This window comes from Synchiropus splendidus, chromosome 11 (genome assembly GCF_027744825.2).
Source record: "Synchiropus splendidus isolate RoL2022-P1 chromosome 11, RoL_Sspl_1.0, whole genome shotgun sequence".
Lineage (NCBI taxonomy): Eukaryota > Metazoa > Chordata > Actinopteri > Syngnathiformes > Callionymidae > Synchiropus > Synchiropus splendidus.
In genome coordinates this window covers 8,972,692-8,982,500 of record NC_071344.1, presented here as the reverse complement: position 1 = coordinate 8,982,500, position 9,809 = coordinate 8,972,692, and the positions used below count along the sequence as shown (strand labels likewise).

At 41.1% G+C, this 9,809-nt stretch overlaps 1 protein-coding gene across 5 annotated transcripts in view; it reads left to right on the top strand.

Moving 5' to 3' along the window:
- diaph2 (diaphanous-related formin 2) overlaps positions 1-9,809 on the top strand; it is a 335,124-nt gene that overhangs the window by 190,889 nt on the left and 134,426 nt on the right. The window lies entirely within an intron of this gene.

Sequence of the window (9,809 nt, the reverse complement as noted above, 5' to 3'; positions counted from 1 at the left end):
TTGTGCTTCACCTGAGAGGGTGAAATCTGGCGTTTTCCGTTTGTTTCAGCACAGTGTAAGAATGAGTAAAAGCTTTTCCCTGAGCCAGAAAACTTGGAGTCATCACAACAGGCGGAACTTGCAACATGGAAGTGGACATGGCGACGGTGGTTTTAGATTTGTTTTTGGGTGGTGAAATCCTCAAAGAAACGTTTTAATACCCACTAAATGACAGAACCACAGCGACTGCACTAAAGGTCACTTGCACACCTGAAGGTATGGACCAGGTGAGGACGACTGCGACACCTCCCCCATTGCTTCCTTGTTCCCTTTCTCAGAATGCGATCAGGTGGGGGGCAGGTGGAAAACCTGACCTGGGTTTGACTTCACTGACAGAACTGTTGTAATGACACAAAAAAGCATGAGCCACATAATCATAAGCAGCATTTTATTTGGGTCACATGGTCTGGTTTGAAAGGGCACAGCACAGTAAAAATGATGCCTGTGAAGTCTTTTATTCCACACCATGTCTGTGTTCAGGAGTGCACTAGCGACTTGACACTGCAGTGTGACGTCTGTAGGAAAGGCAAAGTCTCCCTCCAAATGGTGTCTGTAAATTTCTGTGTGAGCCTTGGAGGAGTGATTGTTGATTGCTGGTAAGAGGTTTGACGTCGCAGGTTACTGCAATCACGCTGTTAGCGTTTGGCTATATACTGTAATTATGAGGCAATATTGAGAGTGGAATCTGGCCAAGCAATCTTTCAAATAAATTGTTTTTTTCTTTCTTTCTTTCTCTCAGATTGACTATTTCAGAGAAACACATTTGCTGCTCCCTGCATGCGTCTCAGTAACCTGCTTGTTTGATTTTGAATAGTCTAAGCTCTTGTGTAGCCAGTGAATAGATCCCTTTAAGTAAATATTATTTATCTTTCATTTATTTTTTTCAATCTCCACAGGTCATAATCGTGCCTAGGTGAGGTGGAAATAGAGGTGTTTTTAGTCTGCAGAGTAGTCGGCAAAGATACACCAAGCTGGTTGGCTGATGTCAGGTGGAGGGATGAGCCACGCAAATGCAACTTTGTGTATCATTTATATGGTGTAAAATAAGTAGCAACATGTTGAAAGTAAAGAGGCCCACGAGTGACATTGCTACCGGACCTTTTACTGTCTTCAACCGTCCCCTCACTGTGAGGAATCCAACATTAAAGTGATGATGCAGGTCCCTCCAGTTACATCATTCCTCCTTCAATACTTATCATGGCACGTCACTGAAAACATAATAGCTCAGACGATCTTGAATGCCCATGTTGGATAAACTATTTTTCAACCTTTGACCTCATTATAATTGCAGTTTGAAGAAGTGTCTGTGGCCAATTTGCCTTGTTAAATCCCCCCTCCAGAGATGAATATATGGGGCCCGGCAATAAGAACTACTAAGTCTGTGTGGCCATTCCACTCAATCACTGGTGCACTGACAATCCGTCTTGACAATCCGTCGGAAAAAAAGGAAATATGACACAAATGTTCTCATAAATCTATTTAGTATAAGGCACAGCCAAGGGCAAAGTACTTTGGAGCCTGTGTGAGAGAAAATGGAGAATGAGGAAAGCGGTTGGGGGGAGGTGAGCGGGTGAACTTTGAGGATATTAATACTGCTGTGAATATATCTATTATCCTCGTTTATTTCCAGGCTCAGCTGAATAACAAAGAAGCAGCCATTTCTGTCTAATCCATGAGCAGTACTTGACTATCAAGTAAACAAAATGCCCTTTCTGAATAGAATGCAACACGAAAGAGTATTTTTCTTCAATTTCAAATGAGTCATATTGAACCTATGATATCCACAGATCAATTGTATTCAATTATCAATATGCATTTTTAAGCAATTTACAAGCATTTGTTTCCATTTTTTCTCTACTCATTGGGTTATTATTGTCAATATTCTTTGTCTAAATGTATGGGGTGCTGATCTGATACTTGGAGAGTGTGCGAACTGCTTTCCTGATCATCTTGTGCACACAATCTGCTATCAAGCTGTCTCCTTCCTGGATCCCGTCTTCTGTTCCATCGGGGGTCAGCAAAGCTCAGTTCCGCAATCAGGCAGTAACTTTCAAAACTGGTGTTTTTCGACTTTCAGTCTGGTCGTGGCCTGGCAAGCTGAACCCTTTGGAATTTTCCTTGGCTTTTTTGTTGTCTGTATTAACGCACCATGCTGTTATTGTCATGCTTTTATTCAAGAGACCACTTTATCTGCTCCTGTGACAGACTTGCGGTGCAGGCCATACAGTAGAAGAAGACACACATCTGACGAAGGGAATACTAAGCACTTGTCTTTATGTCTCTACAGTTCCTTGTGCTGCAGTTCAGGTCCGCAGTTGAAAGAGATAGTGCCAGATCATTCAGTGCATGTTACCGTTTAAAGTTGGAATTAAATTAAAAGTCATCTAAAAAAGCAGCACGATTCTTTTTAGGTTCTTCTCCAAACCAATACCACTGGAGCTGCAAAATATAACACAGCATCTACTAGTTAAAGCTTTGCCTTCGAGCTGTTGAAACAACCAATTCATTTTATTTTATTTATTCATTTATTATTATTATTTGTTTTTATTTTTCCCCCTCCCTGATCAGTCCTGGGTAGAGGCTGGACTCAACAACTAATGATCAGTCACACTAAATGTACTTGTATTAGTGTGAACTCACTTGAGCTTTGAGTATGTTTTTGGGAAAGATCGTATCTGCTCTTGCACTAAAGTATCAAGTGTCCTCCACTGTCGGCCAATTTAGCACAGTCACTATACCGGAGAATGAAAACAATTTCTCCACGGCTTGTTTTAAGTATACTCATCCTCAGACCCTGAAAGTGAGAGAGAGAGGGATCAGCGAGGCCAGGAGTGTAAATGGACAGTCTGTCGTGAAGAATATTAGGAACAGGAAACAGACCTGTCGAGCCTCACCAGCCCAGGATGAGTGATGAGCTCTGGAGAGTTTTCTCTTTTCACTTCATGGTGGATGAGTAGTTCATGAAGAAACCAAAACAATTCTCTCATTCTCCTCTCCTTCCCTCTCTCCATCCATCAGTCGTTCCCTCCACATCTGATTTCCCCCTGCTTTAGCTGGCCTGTATATGAATGTAGACAGAGATAGACAGATGCAGGGAGGCCAGCAGCCCTACTTAGCACCGGGCTCCAAAATGTGACAGCGGTTCTCAATGAGAGCTGACAATTGAAACAGGAATGAGAATAATGCTGTTTGCCAGCCTAGAATTCCAACTCGTCACAGCAGAGCATTGTCCCTTCCGACACTCCACTCTTCTCACTCTTTTCCAGCTGCGACTCGTGACAAACTCTCTCCAGTTATCAAAGTGTCAGCCAGTGAAGTGATTGGACATAATTGGAGGGTTTATCACAGATGAATGTAGCGTGTGCAAGTCGTATGTCCTTGAAATACAGTTTTATGTTGATGTTTTAAAAGTGTAAGAACAAGACAAAGAATCAATCCTTTAAACCCAACATATTGGTCTCACTAATGCAGCGCAAACATGAATCTGCTGTCTCATTTTTCTGCTAATTCCTTTCCATCTGCATCAACTTTTTTTGGAAGTTTTCATTGTTCTGATGCTTAATATCTGGCTGGCTAGTTAGGTTCTGGTCAGAACTTAAACCCTTTTTTATCATATGCCAAGGTGTTTAGTTTTTTGGTGGATTTTAAATTTGTATTTCATGACATTTTCAGAATCAGAATTTAATTTATTGCCATGGTCAGTGGGGAGCCCACCAACTAGGAAAGTGTTTTAGAATAAAGTGCTGGCAGAAAAAAAAAAAACAGCCGAGGGGAAGAAGCTGTTCCTGTGACGGGAGGTTCTGGTCTCCAGAGGGAAGAGGAACAAACAGTCCATGTCCAGGATGAGAAGGGTCGGCTCTGATCCCACCTGCACGTCTCTGGGTCCTAGAGGCATACAGTTCCTGAAGAGGTGGCAGGCTGCAACCGATCTCCTTCTCAGCAGAACGTACGATGCGGATGGACTGGATGATGGCTGTGTAGTCGTAGTTTTCGTAGCTGCGTCAAGAAGAACATTCTCTGCTGGGCCTTCGTGATGAGGGACCTGATGTTGTGGTTTTCAGCTCTTGTGGGCCACATTACATTTGATCCCGTCCAAAGGTTTGTTACTTGGGCTATAAACATCTATGGCAGGGGTTGGGGACCTTTTTGACTGAGAGTGCCAAAAAAAACTCGGTAATTTTTAAATGTAATTCCATCAGAGTGCGCCAGGTCGATCGCACCAGTTGATGTCTATTGCTATGAAGAGATACTGAATGGTTCTGTGTAATGGTGACGACAAAATGTGTGTCTTTTGTGACGACAGTACAGCATATCCAGCCAATTCCAGCGACAGAAATGTGATATAGGGCAGAGCAGCATTGGCCCCATCAAATCTCAATCATAAATTCAGTTACGGTGACCTTAACAGTTCCCATGATGCTTTGCAGTCCACTCAACCAATCTCAGTGGTTGATACAACACTGCTCCTCCTCGAGAGCCAGTCAGCTGAGCAGCGCACCGCTGCTGGAACAGAACGTAAGTTGGAAGAAGAGCGAGTAAGAATTCATGTTGACGAAAACAGCACTCTTGGCAGCGTGAAGCTACAATAGAGTCCTTACAAAATCCCATAATTTCATGATCAACGACTGTGACTGGTGACTGGGCTGCAGAGCATCATGGGAAGTCACCATTACTGAGCTTGTTGAGGGTGATGGCACCTCTCATGTTACTTCATTTATTAAGGTTTTCAAACATGGGGTGGCACTGCTTTTGCAATAAAGAGTCAATTAGTTTGTCGTGCTTTAGTCATGGTGCTGGCTTCTGCTCACATTACAACAGCTGAATCAACGTGTCCTAATCCAACCCCTCATTCTGTGACGTCATGTGGAGGGGGAAACATTTCACTCCATTGAAACCCATTTCTGTGAAAATGGTCTGTGTCAACAATGGACGCAAATCCAACTGCGAATACTACCTGTTCGACAGAAGTGAGAATGTGTTGCATTCTGAACACGTGCGTCAACGTGTCAATGCTGACTTAGGCTGGTGTCACTCTGGGATTCCAAAGTCCTAAATATCCCATCCTAAAAATCCAAAATAAGAATATTTGCTATTTGATGCCGGGAGAATGTGTTGATTTAAAGATTTTATAGAATAAAATATTGCTTGAAAAAATGAAACAACCTATTGTAATAATTATACGTACCATAAAATGTACATTTCCTCCATTCATTTTCCATGGGAATCCATCAAACACAGATCACTTGACACTTGCTGTGTCTTGAATTGTAAAATGCATTCTGACAACTACAAACAACCACTCGCATGTTGATTGTGTTACTTTCAACTGACCATTTTATTTTTCTTGGATGCAATTCCGGCTTTAAACTCTTTCCACCCTGTTACACAGCCATTTAGTTTCAGAAGCTTTGGCAGGACAGAATAAACAGTTGGCACTTAATAGTCAAATGTGTTTCTTGGAGGAATCATGGCTGCCAACTGCAGTGATGACACTGTGGTAGAAGAAGAATGAGCCATTTTTCCCCTCTTTTTTTAGTTGCCGTAATTCAGTGTGTACAGACCATGATTCTTTGAGAAAGATTTCTGCTGAACATTTCTTATTGCTTCACTTCTTAAAGAAATCGGAGGGTAAATTTCCTTTTATTTGGAAAGCAATGTTATCGTGAGTAAGACTTCCCCTTTTGAACTTCAAATGAAGTAGATTTCTTCTTTTTTCAAATGTAAACTATTCACTTGCAGACTCCAATTGGAAGTAGCCCCTTGCTGTGCACCTTAGTCACTTGACATTTATTATAATCATTCATGTTTTTCTGCCCCTATTTCACCAGTGAGCAGAAAATAAACACACAACTTGCAGTTTCACCTGTTGAGATGCGCCTGCTGTGCTGCCGTGCTTTGCAAGCAGGTCATTGTAGCATTCCTTCCTCCGCCCACCTCAAGTTCAAACGTACACACGCCTGCATTGAGTGCGGTCCAAAAGTCATTCCTGGTACTCCTGCTGCACATAATTCCTCTTTCTCTACCGATTGGGCAGCAAACCACGGGCTAAAAAGGTCCAATTATATTGAACTGTATAGCAAAAGTATAGAGCCACTATTTCACAGTTGCAGTCACGCATTATAAATCATTTCTGAGCAGGAAACGTATAGTGCTTGTGGCAGCCTGTCGTAATAGCTCACAGTTTTTTATTTTTGTTTTTGTTTTTTTTTTTTTAATTGAGATGAATTTAATTTTATTTGTGTTATCATATAACATTTTCTTTATTTTCCCGAAATCAATAAAGTGTTCTTTCTGAGTAAAGAGTGAAGAGTGATGAGAAAAAATGGATAAAAAAAACAAATATGATCGAGCAAATCATTACCATAAATTCCAGACTATAAGAGTGCACCCCCACTAATAAAATACACAAGCCGCACCGCTCTATAAGCCGGGGGTGCAGTGGTGCTGTCTGCACTGTAGAAAGGTCAGTGGTGCACCCGGCTTAAAAATGCATGAGGATCCCTTCTAAATTAGTTTTGGAAACAGAGTCCAGCATGAAGTCTGACTCATGAAACAAACTTGGCAATGTTCTGAACTTGAAACATGAATTCCTCACATCTTTGCACTTTTTTCGCCCACGTGTCCGAAGTTCCGACACCACAGCCACCAAAGTCATCCTGCTCTGTTGGTGGAGATGCGGACACGGTGGTGAAAACAGCACATTTTGAGCGCTTTAAAGTAAATTTAATTCCTGTGATTTCATTGGTATGATGTGACAAGGCTCAAGATTTTGGCAGCATCCTTTAAAAAAAACATATATTGGCTGCATCTTTGTACAAGCCGCAGTGTTCAGACTGTGAAAAAAAGTACCGGCGTATAGTCTGGAAATTACAGTAAATAAATTCCAAAAAAAAAGTTGAAATAAATAAAGAAAGTGATTAGCCTGTGGAAATGTGTATTTTTTCTCAGATTATCATTTTTTATTATCATATTCAGAGGCCGACAAATAAGTCACTGACTTCGCCAATGTGGTCGCTGAAGTTATCAGGTGATTGTCAGTCAGGTGCTGCTTGTTCCAGCTGACGCCACATTGGTTGAACAGTGTGTGCTTCATTGGTTGGAACAAAAATCTGCACCCACTGCGGCCCTTTCTGCAACAGTTTGGACTCCCCTCGTCTCGAAGATGAGAGGCTGTTCTGGCACATTTTGCAATGAGGTGCGTCGGCTGCAGCTGTGGACCAAACAGGAAGGAGGACAACTGAATACAAGCAGCTACTGCAAATAATACTCCCACAGTTCTGTGCAATGAAAAATATCTACATCCTAAATGTATTGTTGCTTTTACTGACCTTATAAAATGTTATGTTTTGCTGACCATTTCTACGTTTTATTACCTTTAATTGAATATCGGCGAAACAATCTCCACTCATTTATTTCCTCTCCTCCGGACGGCAAGACAAACTGTGGGGGGAAATCAACACAACATGCTGTTTATTCACACACAATACTGCGTTTTGGTGATTGTAGTCGTGACGTGATGCGGCCGTTCGATACCTATTGTCTCTATTGAGCATGGCACACACAAACGTGCCTGTGACTCAACTGCTGCCATAAACTGGCTTTCACCACCACCTGTGTGTCACTGGTGGTGGGAATTGATTTTTTTCTTTTTTTTTTTTTTTTTTTGGATTCTAAATTGGGTCATTTTTATCATGGCCTGTCATCAATCTATAATTTAAAAGTGTGGCCTGAAGCGAGTGTAGCTGGGCTGGTCATCTGGGGTTTACAGCTCACTGGGGACTTGGCTTCTCCTCTTTTCTTTTCAGTAAATGCGGTCTCCGTGCGAGAAGATTCCTCCATCACTCATGATTTATAACCTCCCTGTGACAGGCACTCCTTCACTAAATAGCAACGTTTTTTTTTTCCTGAATTTCCTCGCGATTTGGTCAAACAACAGTCAAGGACACACATGATAGTTTCCTTTCTGTCAGCTGTAACACATACATTTTTAATATCTTCATTTATTTATGTTCTAGTGTCTATTGGATTGCATGACTAACTCTATGTAGAACAGTAGAATAGGGATGCTTCGAACTTACGGCCAACAGTAAACTAGTAAACTTTACCCCAATATATTTCCCAACACAAGTTGATAAAAATGAGTGCCTTTAATTTCTGGATGAATTGGTACGATGACCTCACGCTCACATCTTTGGCGTTTTGCATTTCTCTATATTCCTATTGTGTCTGTGATATGGCGTCACACTGTGAGATCCATAGTCAAATATTCTTTCAACAAGGTGCTTTACATCAGCGCTGGTAATTGAGGATTTGATGCCCGGTCATTGGCATGCTGACAGCACAGACAGGGTTCTTAGTGAGTGAGTTTGGCTGTGTAAAATGATGCCTTGAGGTACTGCGGTATCTCCACGAAAACTGCCAGATTACACACAATCGCAAGGGCAACTTCCACCCACACTGGCAGAAAATTCAGTCTTAACATTTATGTATTTCAATTGCATTCAAATTGTACAAGACACAACAAATCACAAAACTTTCAGTCATCTTTGTGGCCTTTGGCTGCCGTTACCCCAGTATGGAGAAAAGAAATGCTCTCAAGTACATTCTGCCGTACAAACCATGCTCCTTCGAAAGAAACGTCTAAAATTCCACTGAAATGTTGTGAATATAATGTTGTAAGTAAGAAGAAAAAAGCGTAATCGCGCCACAATGTTAGATGTTTCAAATATGCAGTTTTATGGTAGATTCAGTTAGTTTTTTCAATATAATATTTAATAATATTTCAAAAGTTTTTGTACTTGTTACGTGGTATGTTGTTCCAAGAAATACTGTTAAATCACATTATTTTACATTTAACAGTTAATATTTCAGGATAACAATTACCAGTACTAGCTATGTGAAAGCAAAACAAAGTTTATAATACTACTACTAATAATAATAGTAACAATTATTATTATTATTATTATTATTATTATTATTATTATTATTATATTGTAATAGCAGTTAATGATTATTTTTAAATCCATGGTTTCTTTTGAAGTTTTGATCTGACTTTGTAAGGGCCACCTGTGGCCCCTGGGCCCCACCTCTGCTCAACAATGTATTCTTTTATTTTTGATTTTTTTTTGTCCTTCTATGTTTCTACTGTGAAATACTTTTTGAATTTACACTGTTATATCTTTTCTTATTCAGTGTTTCTCATGCTCACTTGTGGCATGTTACTGCCCAAACTGGCAGGCAGAACTGGTGGGAAGAGTTGTTTCCGATGATTTACATGCTGAACTCACTTCTAAAGTGGCCTTCCTTCCTTCATGGATGATGCATAACCCAGCATTATCTGTCGCCAGTCTTCCATGTAGATCACGTCTCTGCGATGTGATTATTATCAGACATTCCACGTGTCCTCATTTTGCCTCTTCCCATGCTTTGACATGGCATACCAGCTGAGAAATGCTCTTTACAGAAAGGTCTGTTTTTATTCCAGCAAGTGAAGCAGAGGTAAGGAGGGACAAAATCGATTGTTGCGGGCCAAATTGAACCTGTGTCGAGCTGCAGGCAGCCACCAGATAAAGCCTCTGAAGCTGTCTGCTGTGTTTATCATCAGGTGGCCTTTTCTGTGTGTGCAGCGCTACGATTTTGATGTGTTAAGTCATAATAGGGCAGCCACTATTCTTTGGAGGGGTTGCCAATAAAATCACAGACAGAGGGGATTATGCTTCATGTCAGCCCATTATTGTTTCTGCCTTCTCTTTGTTTCACCTGGAGAGGTC